Source organism: Gossypium hirsutum, chromosome D13 (assembly GCF_007990345.1).
Source record: "Gossypium hirsutum isolate 1008001.06 chromosome D13, Gossypium_hirsutum_v2.1, whole genome shotgun sequence".
NCBI lineage: Eukaryota > Viridiplantae > Streptophyta > Magnoliopsida > Malvales > Malvaceae > Gossypium > Gossypium hirsutum.
This window is the reverse complement of record NC_053449.1, coordinates 35,864,273-35,876,118: the sequence shown is the minus strand read 5'-3', so window position 1 is coordinate 35,876,118 and position 11,846 is coordinate 35,864,273.

Sequence of the window (11,846 nt, the reverse complement as noted above, 5' to 3'; positions counted from 1 at the left end):
AATTATCTAACATATTAAAATAACCATTATAATCCCTATGTACATGCTACTTTCACTTAAAGGAAGAAAACATCACAAAAATCTTTATGCTGGAGTCGGGATTGTCCTGGACGCTGAACCGAGACTCTGACTCCTTTTTAACCTGTGCACGGAAACAACTGTATGCTGAGTATTTTATACTCAGTGGTATAACCATAATTCAAATTATAATAGCAGTAAAGAAATAGAATTACCAAGCATGTAACTATCCATCTTCTTAATTATAAATTAATTCTTAAACTTTCATCAATTAACAATAATAATAAAATTTATAGCTATTCTTCAATTTCAATCGCATATCACATGTAACAATTTCAATCACTATTTCAATCACAATTTCAATCTCAATTTCAATCCACAATTTTAAATTTCCTCATATTCAATACTACAATCGATCAAATTCATTTGATTTTCTCATTTCAATTATTCACCCTATTAAAAATTTGGACTCTGACGGATACATGGATTCCAACCCAAACACACCAGTATGACACATTGTGCCTAAAACGATACATAGCACCTGATCAATATACGACACATAAGTGCCTGAGGTACGACACATAAAGTGCCTGATGTACGGCACATAAAGTGCCTGATCGGCAAAGCTGAAAAATCTCGTACTCTTCCAAATCCTATGGCATGCCAACTATATCCGACTCAGTCCGACTAGTTAATAGGGTATTTCAAGTTCACAATCCAATTTTCACCTTTATTTCAAGAATTCATTTTCAATATCAATTATACTTTTTCATTCACTAATCAAAACACAATTCAATACCAACACATACTTTTCAAATTCACATTTCAATTAAATTTTACTTTTCCATTTTCAAGTCAATATTCATTTCAATTCCACACATAGATCCATTATTCAATTGAATTTCTTTCAACTTAATAACATTACCTACCTTATATTTCACTTGCCATACATATAAATTTAAATATAGCATTAAAATAATAAATAATTTGAATTATAGTAATACAAACTCGAATTTCGCAGTTACTCCTCGACGATCTTCTCCTTCCCTTTTTGTACCGATACCTCGAATTCTTTATTAGCTACGAAAATTAAGTAATTAAATAATTAATTACAACACAAATTTTACAACAATAATAAAATTTCTATCCAATTTTATACTTTAATTCCAATTTAATCCTAACTAGATTTATCTACTTTTCTAATTTAATTCACATTCCATTTCTATTCAAATTTTATCTCAACTCAAATTTAACTACTAAATTTTCAGCATATTTCACTAATTTCAAATTTTCCTCAATTTAGTCCCTACAACATAAAACTTATAGCTTACTTCACAATTTAATCCTTTTATCAATTCTAACTAGAAATTCTATCATTTAAATCCCTAATTCATTTTTTTGTTCAACATGAATCATATTAAAAAATCTAAGAACTTACAAAATTTTAGCTTAAATTCAACAAAACTTTGTTCTAAGACTTCTAAAACATCAAAATTAAAAGAAAAGAACTTGATTGACTTACCTTTAAAGCTTTTAAAACCTTAAACCCTAGTTTTTCCTTTCTTTCTCTTTTTCTTTTTCTTTCTTTCTTTCTCCCCTGTTTCTTCTCTGTTTCGTCTCTTGCCTATTCTGTTTCTTTCCTTCTTTTATTTCATTTACTTTCTTTTATTTCATTTTATTTTATTTACTTTATGTTATAATAATATAATATATTTTATTCTAAATATCTATTAAATATTTAATCATATATTCACATTTGTACACCATCAATACCATACAATTGTTACTACTTAATTTGTTTATCAAATAAAAATCTCATAATATAATTATTTAGTTACTAATTATCTTTTACTTAATTTTCAAGTAAATAAATAAATGTAATACACTTGTATTTTATTTTTACTGTACACTTGGCAAAATCATAATTTATTATTAACCAAAAATCTTATACTAACTATTTAATTATTAAATATCTTTTAATTTAATAATTATTAAAAATAAATAATAAATATCTTATGCTTAATTAATAAGTAAATTAAATCTATAAACTACAAATATGTACATTTTTTAATTACATATGTATTATTTTATCACCATACAATTGTCTTCATCTTATTTATTTCCTATAATATAATATCTTAACTTTAATTAATATAATTTATAATACTTTAATTAAATAATATTTTTATAATATAAATCAAGAAAAATCAAAGACTTTTCCATGTATTGCTGCCTAATCTTAAGCCGTTGGCTTATTTACCTATTTGGTCCCTATTTCTTCCTTCTAATCTACAATTAAACTTTTAACCTTTATTCTCTTTAGTCTCTCCTTACTAATTACTCTAAATTAGGATGAATTTACTTAATTAAAACATAATTAGACACACCACTAGACTCATAAATATTTCTAATAATTATCTACGGGTTAAATTTTCTAAGACGGAGGCCCGATAATACTCTTTTCCGATGCCCGTGAATTTTGGGTCATTACATTTCCCCCCTTAATAAATTTCTTCCTCAAAATTTGCCTGAGAAGAGATGAGGATATTGTGTTCTCATCATCTCTTTCGGTTCCCAAGTCGCTTCTTCCACACTATGACTTCTCCATAAAACTTTTACTAAAGATATCCGTTTATTTTTTAATTCTTTCACTTCTCATGCTAATATCTAAACCGACTCTTCTTCATAAGTCAAATTAGATTGAATTTTAATGTTTTCAGTGGGAATAACATGTGAAGGATCTGATCTATATCTTCGAAGCATCGAAACATGAAAAACATTATGAATCTTTTGTAATTCTGGAGGTAAAGCCAAACGATAAGCAGCCGGTCTGATTCTTTCCACAATTTCATACGGCCCAATAAAACGTGGACTCAGTTTTCCCTTCTGACCAAATCTCAAAATTTTCTTCCACGGCGATACTTTGAGGAATACTTTATCACCAACGGAATATTCAATGCCTTGTTGTTTCAAGTCTGCATATGATTTCTGCCTATCAAAGGCTGCTTTTAATCTATCTTTAATCTTCTTAACTGTTTCTTCTATTTTTTGAATCAGTTCTGGCCCAATCACTTTTCTTTTATTCAATTCTGTCCAACATACTGGTGATCGACACCTTCGACCATATAATGCTTCATACGGAGCCATCTGAATACTAGATTGGAAACTATTGTTATAAAAAAATTCTGCTAGTGGCAAATATCGTTCCCAACCCGATTCAAAATCGATGATACAAGCTCGAAGCATATCTTCCAAAATCTAAATTACCCGCTCAGATTGTCCGTTAGTTTGTGGATGAAATGCAGTACTAAAATTGAGCTGCGTTCCCAACGAATCATGTAACTGTTTCCAAAATCTCGATGTGAATCGAGGATCTCGATCTGAAATTATCGATACTGGAATACAATGTAATCTAACAATTTCCCGGATATAAACCTTGGCAAGCCTCTGTAGTGACTAGTCGGTTCTAACTGCTATAAAATGAGCTAACTTGGTAAGCCTATCAACTATCATCCAAATAGCATTCTTCTTGCTTGTTGAAAACGGTAATCTCGTAACAAAATCCATGGTAATGCAATCTCATTTCCATTCAGGAATAGTAGTAGGCTGTAACGAACATGTTGGTACCTGATGTTCTGCTTTTACTCGCTGACAAGTCAGATATTTACTAACATATTCAACTATATTTTTCTTCATTCCTGGCCACCAATACAGTTCTCGTAGATCACGATACATCTTCGTTCCACCAGGGTGCAAAGCAAAAGTACTATCATGTGCTTATTGGAGAATCAACTCTTTAATCTCAGAAGTAACTGGGATACAAATCCAATTCCGAAACCTTAAAAAATCATGCTTATCAATACTAAAATTTTCCATCGTACCATGTTGTACCATTTCTTTTTTCTTCATCAACTTTTCATCTTCTAGCCGTGCTGCTCTGCTTGATCAAACATTACCGGCTTAACTCTTAATTTAGCTAACAAACTTCCATCATCATTAATATTAGGCCAAGCGAACATTGTTCATAATTCAACTCTTGCTTTTCTGCTCAATGCGTCTGCTACCACATTTGCCTTTCCTTGATGATAAACTATAACACAATCATAATCTTTTAGAAGTTCTATCCATCGTCTCTGCCTTAGATTCAAATCCTTTTGTGACAGAAGATATTTGAGAATTTTATGATCTATGTAAATATAACATTTCTCACCATACAAGTAATGCCTCCAAATTTTTAATGCAAAGATTACAGCAGCTAGTTCTAAATCGTGTGTCGGGTAGTTGCGTTCATGTGGCTTCAACTGTCAAGATGCATAAGCTATTACTTTTCTATCCTGCATCAATACACAACCCAAACCATTCAACAAAGCATCACTGTACACTATGAAATCTTTCCCTGATTCTGGTAAAGTTAGAACTGGTGCCTCTGTCAGCATTTGTTTCAATGTCTCAAAACTTCTCTGACACTGATCATCCTAGATAAATGGAACATTATTTTGTAGTAGTTTTGTCATCGATAATGCTATCTTCAAAAATTCATTTACAAATCTTCTATAATACCCAGCCAAACCAAGAAAACTGCGTACCTCAGATACATTCTTTGGTGCCTTCCATTGAACAATTGCTTCAATCTTCTTCGGATCAACTCTAATCCCATCAGCAGATACAATATGTCTCAAAAATACTACCTCTGATAACCAAAATTCACATATACTCAGTTTTCTGTACAATTGTTTTTCCCCCAGAATCTGTAGCACGGTTCTAAGATGTCGATCATTCTTTGACTCTGACTTCGAATAAACCAATATATCATTAATAAAAACCACCACAAACTGGTCTAAATACAACTGGAAAATACGATTCATCAAATCCATGAAAGCAGCTGGAGCATTAGTTAACCTAAATGGCATCACCAAGAATTCATAATGACCATATCGAGTACGAAATGCAGTCTTCGGAACATCACTTTCTTTTACTTTCAGCTGATAATACATAGATCTCAAGTCAATCTTCGAAAATACCGAAGCTCCTTTTAGCTGATCAAACAAATCATCTATACGGGGCAATGGATACCAGTTCTTGATTGTCACTTTGTTCAACTGCCAGTAATCAATACAAAGTTGCATTGATCCATCTTTCTTCTTAACAAATAACACTGGAGCTCCCCAAGGTGAAATGCTCGGTCTAATGAATCCACGATCTAGTAAGTCCTGTAACTGTACCTTCAACTCTTTTAATTCAGTGGGTGAAATTCGATACGGTGGTATAGAGATTGGTGTTGTACCCAGGTACACTTTTATAGCAAATTGAACCTCTCTGTCAGGTGGTACGCCCGGTAGTTCTTCAGGGAATATATCTGGAAACTCACATACAGTTCTGATCTGACTACACTGATTTCCAATTGAATCAGAATTAATAACATAAGCTAGATATGCTGTACAACCCTGTTGAAGTAATTTATTAGCCTTGATTGCTGAAATGATACGTGTTGATCCACTAGTACGGATGCCATTCACCTCAATTTTGTCCCCGTCTTCAATCTGAATACTGAACCTCTTTTTATAGCAATCTAATACCACTCCATGTTCAGACAACCAGTCCATACCCAAGATTACATCAAAGTCACCGAAAGGCATGATTACTAAATCAACGGAAAACATTTTATCATGTATCATCAACGGGCATTTACGACATACTCTATCTACAGACACAGTTTGTCCCAAAGGGCTAGACATTTTTATTAAAACTTTAGACATTTCAGATTTTAACTTTTCCAACTCAACCAGTTTTGAATTAATATATGAATGTGACGACCCTGGATCAATTAAAGCATAAACAGGCTCAAAATGCAATAAGAATATACCTGTCACAACATCGTGGGATTCACCTTCTTCTCTTGTCTGAACTATATAGGCTCTGGTCGGTGCTCTTGCCTCTAACTGCTGTGTAACTATGTCACTACTCCTCCAAAGACCTCCACCTCTGGATACAGAACTACCTCTGTCCGAACCTCTACCTCGAGCAGTAGATACTGATCTCTGTGATGCGACGGAAGTATCATTTTTATTTTTCAGACAGTCTTTAACAAAATGTTCTGTTGACCCACAATGGAAGCAACCTCCAGTCACTTTCCAACACTTACATACATGTTTCTTCCCGCAATATCTACATCTAGAATTTTCGCGTCTAGGGGTGGAGCTCTTACACTACCAGTGGATACCATCGTCTGTTTCCCTCAGCTTCTGTCCCCTCGATCAGATCTAAAACTTGACCTCCAACCACCTCTAGATTCTCGAGATCGTTTCGGTAAAGGATTTGAAATAGTAATGCCAACTTATTTCCTAGTCGATCTAGCTATCTCGGGCTTTTTATCCAAACCCAAAACCTGCTCTACCATCTTTGCTCTCTCTACCAAATCTATAAATTCTGTAATTTGGTGTGACACCAGCTGTACCTTGATCTCATCTCTCAATCCCTGAAGAAACCTTTTACAATTATCAGCCTCTGTCGATATAAACTCAAAAGCTTATCGGTTGAGTCCGAAAAATTCACGTTCATAATCTACAACTGACAAATTACCTTGTTTCAACATAAAAAATTCCTGCCTCTTATCTTCGATATACAACTCCCCAACATATTTCTTCTGAAATTCTTTTTGAAATAAATCCCATGTTACCTGTTCTATAGGCAGATGTCGTATTACAGATTCCCACCACAAATATGCTTCTCCTTGTAGTAGAGAAACAACACAAATCAAGCTCTCTCGGGGGGTACATTCTAATTGCTGCAGATCTCGTTTAGTTGATTCCATCCAATTCTCTGTAGTGGATGGATCAAATCCCTTTAAATCCAAAAATTTAGTAGCACTGTATTTCCGTAATTCTTTGATTGGGGCCCATTTAATAGAAGGAGTAGATGTCGTAGCAGGTACAGTTCCCGCTACTCGTTGCAAGGCATCGGCTATAATTCTCAGTAAATGGGATTCATCTCTGTCTCTAACATTTTCCCGTTCTATATTAGGAGGTTGGTTGCCTAATGGATTTACATTCGGTGTAGCTGATTCTATTTAATCTAATTCTCTATCTCTGGTATACATTTCTTGATCTACATCTTCAATATGTTCATCTGACATTTTAACTATAAAGCAAAACAAATAATTATATCAGCATCCAAATCCCAACTTAGTTTTGACTCATCAGTGGCATGTACCTCTAAACTCAATTTTGAGCTTGATTTAGACCGAAAATCGGCAAAACTTGATAGCTCTAATACCAACAACAGTAATACTCCCTAACCCCAAACTATCACCGAAACAAGGTTACGAGGCATTATCGGACATTTCAGATAATTTACAAATAATTCTTAAATAAATAACAAACATATATAAAAGAATCATAAATTCATATAAATTTATATTAATTGGCTTCATTCATTATTTTTATTTTAAAAATTTTGACAGTATTTCTACTTTTTTTTACATAAAATCCCCTGCAAACTTAAAACCAACAACAAACCAATAACAATATTTCAATCAATGATTTTATACTTTAAAACGCCACTAAATCATGCTTAATAAATTGATTTACTACTTTAATTAATGAAAACCCTATTAACATTTCTAATTAGTTCATCAACTAATCAAGCCATTCCAATTCAATACCAATGCCATAAACAATTTCTACCATTTTACTAATTTAATCGTCAAAACACCAAATATCTTTCTTTACAACAAAATTATATAACATACTAAAATAACCATTATAATCCCTATGTACATGCCACTTTCACTTAAAGGAAGAAAACATCACCAAAATCTTTATGCTGGAGTTAGGATTGTCCTGGATGCTGAACTGAGACGCTGACTCCTTTTTAACCTGCGCACGGAAACAACTGTATGCTGAGTATTTTATACTCAATGGTATTACCATAATTCAAATTATAATAGCAGTAAAGAAATAGAATTACCAAGCATGTAACTATCCATCTTCTTAATTATAAATTAATTCTTAAGCTTTCATCAATTAACAATAATAATAATATTTATAGCTATTCTTCAATTTCAATCACATATCACATGTAACAATTTCAATCACAATTTCAATCTCAATTTCAATCCACAATTTTAAATTTCCTCATATTCAATACTACAATTGATCAAATTCATTTGATTTTCTCATTTCAATTATTCACCCTATTAACAATTTGAACTTTGACGGATACATGGATTCTAACCCAAACACACAAGTACGACACATTGTGCCTAAAACGATACATAGCACCTGATCAATATACGACACATAAGTGCATGAGGTACGACACATAAAGTGCCTGATGTACGGCACATAAAGTGCCTACTCGGCAAAGCCGAAAATCTCGTACTCATCCAAATCCTATGGCGTGCCAACTATATCCGACTCAGTCCGACTAGTTAATAGGGTATTTCAAGTTCACAATCCAATTTTCACCTTTATTTCAAGAAGTCATTTTCAATATCAATTATACTTTTTCATTCACTAATCAAAACACAATTCAATACCAACACATACTTTTCAAATTCACATTTCAATTAAATTTTACTTTTCCATTTTCAAGTCAATATTCATTTCAATTCCACACATATATCCATTATTCAATTGAATTTCTTTCAAGTTAATAATATTACTTACCTTATATTTCACTTACCATACATATAAATTTAAATATAGCATTAAAATAATAAATAATTTCAATTATAGTAATACAAACCCGAATTTCGCAATTACTCCTCGACGACCTTCTCTTTCCGTTTTTGTGCCGATACCTCGAATTCTTTATTAGCTGTGAAGATTAAATAATTAAATAATTAATTACAACACAAATTTTACAATAATAATAAAATTTCTATCCAATTTTATACTTTAATTATAATTTAATCCTAAACTAGATTTATCTACTTTTCTAATTTAATTCACATTCTATTTCTATTCAAATTTTATCTAAACTCAAATTTAACTACTAAATTTTCAGCATATTTCACTAATTTCGAATTTTCCTCAATTTAGTCCCTACAACATAAAACTTATAGCTTACTTCACAAATTATTCCTTTTATCAATTCTAACTAGAAATTCTATCATTTAAATCCCTAATTCATTTTTTTTGTTCAACATGAATCATATTAAAAAATCTAAGAACTTACAAAATTTTAGCTTAAATTCAACAAAACTTTGTTCTAAGACTTCTAAAACATCAAAATTAAAAGAAAAGGACTTGATTGACTTACCTTTAAAGCTTTAAAACCTTAAACCCTAGTTTTTCCTTTCTTTCTCTTTTTCTTTTTCTTTCTTTCTTTGTCCCCTGTTTCTTCTCTTTTTCGTCTCTTGCCTATTCTCTTTCTTTCCTTCTTTTATTTCATTTACTTTCTTTTATTTCATTTTATTTTATTTACTTTATGTTATAATAATATAATATATTTTATTCTAAATATCTATTAAATATTTAATCATATATTCACATTTGTACACCATCAATACCATACAATTGTCACTACTTAATTTGTTTATCAAATAAAAATCTCATAATATAATTATTTAATTACTAATTATCTTTTACTTAATTTTCAAGTAAATAAATAAATGTAATACACTTGTATTTTATTTTTACCGTACACTTGGCAAAATCATAATTTATTATTAACCAAAAATCTTATACTAACTATTTAATTATTAAATATCTTTTACTTTAATAATTATTAATAATAAATAATAAATATCTTATGCTTAATTAATAAGTAAATTAAATCTATAAACTACAAATATATACATATTTTAATTACACATGTATTATTTTATCACCATACAATTGTCTTCATCTTATTTATTTCCTATAATATAATATCTTAACTTTAATTAATATATTTTATAATATTTTAATTAAATAATATTTTTATAATATAAATCAAGAAAAATCTAAGATTTTTCCATGTATTGCTGCCTAATCTTAAGCCATTGGCTTATTTACCTATTTGGTCCCTATTTCTTCCATCTAATCTACAATTAAACTTTTAACCTTTATTCACTTTAGTCTCTTCTTACTAATTACTCTAAGTTAGAATAAATTTACTTAATTAAAACATAATTAGACACACCACTAGACTCATAAATATTTTTAATAATTATCTACAAGTTAAATTTTCTAAGATGGAGGCCCGATACTACTCTTTTCCGATGCCCGTGAATTTTGGGTCATTACAGGCTGAGGTCTTACATGTGACGCGGATACTCCACAGCTCGTGTGAGCAGCATCGTATAGCTATGTTCTGACCCACAACTCGTGTGAGTAGGTCCATTTTCACAGCTCATGTGTGCGTACTTATTCACAACTCGTGTGTGCATATATGTAAAGGAATTGACAGACTATGGTTATATGTTAGCACACTTCGTGTGAGCTATCCCAAGTATCCAACGGTATTCTAAACGGTTCAACGGGCATGATTTTGAATAGAAACGGTAAGATATCGTTATGAACTAAGGCATGTACATATATGAATTTTATTGAATTGGTGATACATGGAAATATGCAAGTTGAGATGGATGATATATTTGTATGATACATGATTAAGTGTAGTGGCCATCCATGGTTAAATTGCGTATGTTTTATACCAAGTATGCTAACATGTTTGTGTTGATGCTTAGGCTTTATCCAAGCTATTGCTTGGAATATTCCATGCTAAGTTTTAATGTTATTTAATGAAATGGTAAGTTAAGTTCTATGTTATACGAACTTACTAAGCATTCATACTTACTTTGTGTTATTTTTTCATGTTTTATAGTAAATCAGACTGTAACACCCCTTACCCGTGTTCCTTACCGAAACAGAGTATGAGGTCTTACTAGAGCTCAAACACTTATAAATTTTTTTATAAAAATTTCGGCAGCATTTCTGCTTATTTTTACATAAAACCCCCTGCAAATTTCCAAGGACAATTTCAAACAACTTCAATATTTCCAACCAATTACAGTTATATGTTCAGACATAATTTATCCATTAATAAACACCAACATATTAAACCGAACAATACTATATATATACATATTTATACCACATTACATAAAGTCATCTATACATGCCATGTTTCAGAAGTGTTGATTGCCAAAATACCCAAAATGTTGATGATAGTGTGGATGATTTCCTGACTTCGTCCAAGTTCCAAGCTGGATGATGTCACTATAATCAGGGAAAAATAAAGACGAGTAAGCATATAGCTTAGTAAGTAAACATATGACAAATAAATAAATTTCTCACAGGATTACATAGTGACATAATTTTTATCACACAGAAATTTCATTATTTGTTCAATTTCCAACAAACTATTTTTATACGTCACATTCACTAACTTATTTTTATCTAGAGTTCCAGGGCTTCAAATTGAATTTCGTAATTTTTCCATGAAACTAGACTCACATACCTTTCCATCATAAAATTTTCAAAATTTTTAGTCTAGCTAATAAGTACAGTTTATTCTCTAAAGATTCCCCTGTTTCACTGCCTAACAGTTCTAACCTCTCCTTACTAAAATTTACTTAACTCTCTGTACAAAATTCAAAAAATGTTGTTGTTTTTTTATATTAAAAATGTACTTAATAAGGAGTTCAAGCATGTAATTTTCAAGCCATAATTATTTTTCTAAAATTTTTGGTGGTTTTACAAAGTTGGAACAAGAGATTTCGAAATCAATCCAACCTTGTGTCAATAAATTTTAAATATCCCAAAATATACGACTCCTTTTCTTGCTCTGTTTCTTTCATATGAAAATAGACTCACTCAGCTTCGATTCCATATATTATTCAG